Source organism: Sinocyclocheilus rhinocerous, unplaced genomic scaffold (genome assembly GCF_001515625.1).
Source record: "Sinocyclocheilus rhinocerous isolate Xijiao unplaced genomic scaffold, SAMN03320098_v1.1 scaffold3082, whole genome shotgun sequence".
Classification (NCBI taxonomy): Eukaryota; Metazoa; Chordata; class Actinopteri; order Cypriniformes; family Cyprinidae; genus Sinocyclocheilus; species Sinocyclocheilus rhinocerous.
Genome location: NW_015666952.1, coordinates 16525 through 18081, shown reverse-complemented (window position 1 = coordinate 18081; position 1557 = coordinate 16525). Strand labels below are relative to the sequence as shown.

General features: G+C 41.6%; 1 protein-coding gene across 1 annotated transcript in view; it reads left to right on the top strand.

Moving 5' to 3' along the window:
• Positions 1-1557, top strand: part of LOC107733236 (ubiquitin carboxyl-terminal hydrolase 43-like) — a gene marked incomplete at its 3' end in the record, with an annotated part of 13039 nt that overhangs the window by 1682 nt on the left and 9800 nt on the right. The window lies entirely within an intron of this gene.

Genomic DNA, 1557 nt, shown 5'->3' with positions numbered 1-1557 from the left:
GACTTTAGCTTGTGTAGACACGGTGTTACTCACCTATCGAGAAGAAACAAAGCAACCTTGGCGTCCGATCGCAGGCCTTCCCGGCCTTCTATTTAAAAATAGTTTTTACATGAAATACGTTGCTTACAGTTTGTGGTGTCGTTGTTGGGTCCAGGACAGTTGGCACGGCCTGATCTTTGAGCAAAAGTATTTTGGCAAAGCCTGCATCATACTGCGATTTGTTCTCAAAACAGTGAACTGTGAAATGTACTGAATTAGCACTGACGTGACTTTATCTGAATCCATTTTTCTCTATCGTCGGGATCTTTCGGCAGCGTATACAAATATGTTGGTTTTCCACAGCCGGAAATGGCACATCATCTGCCTGGCATCGCAGTCTTATTGTAAACAACTACTCCTTCAGACCCACTCGCTGCACGTCGACTAAACAACTGTGGGCGTGACAACGATGCGATGATGCAAAAATAGGCGTAGTTGTCTTGCTCTGGAGGCGGTCATATGCAAACGACTGTGCCCAGGTGACGTCACCTTGTCCCTCTGATCCAATACAAGCCATTTTCTGAGGGTTATTGCATAAATGCTTTTTTATTTATGATGAGGAAATTTTTAGTTATGAAACTTGCAGGATGTATTAAGCATACAAAGACTCTTCTATGTCAAAAGATCAAGGGAAATTTGGTTTCTCATGTCATGACCCCTTTAAAATGCTTTCAGTTTTGTCCGAAACAGATGAACATGAACATCTGGCAGTATTTTATTATGTTGGTCGTTGTACATTTTGTGGCAGTTCAGAAATGACCTGGCCTTTGGGGGGCACTAAAAGGTTAATGCTCGTTCACGTTTGAAAATAATGTAACACCTACACTAAATCTGCCCTAAACCTAAACTGATGTTGTTAACAAAAGTAAGCATGAGATGAAAAATCACTCTAGCTTCTACAAACCTTAAAGGGTTAGTTCACCCAAAAATGAAAATTAGCCCATAAATTACTCACCCTCAAGTCATCCTAGGTGTATATGACTTTCTTCTTTCAGACGAATCCAGTCGGAGTTATATTAATAATTGTCTTTGATCTTTCAAGCTGTTTAATGGCAGTCAGCGGGTGTTGCAGTGCATCAGTCCAAAAGAAGTTAAATAAAAAGCGCCCATCCATAAAAAAAAATGGGGGTGTGAACAAAGTCCTCCTGTAGCGAATCGATGCGTTTTTGTAAGAAAAATAACCATATTTAAAATGTAATAATCAATTTAATCTAGCTTGTGCTCACTGTTGTAAACGAAAGCAGCTCCGGGAGGATGAGGTCGGCTTTGCGCATGTGCCGCTCAGAAGTGACGAACGTGGAAGCGCAGGGGAGAGATCAAAACAAAACAACGGTCACTAATTAGAGGTACAAAACGAGGATTTGTAAAGAAGAATGTCAGAGGATTTCGATATAAGCCAAGAGGAGACTGGCTTTCCTTTGCTAAAGTAAGGAAACTGCTTCCTTTGCTCCTGTAAACAAACGTTGGTTTTCACGAGACTCACCAGCGCATGCGCAACGCCGACATCTTACGTCATCC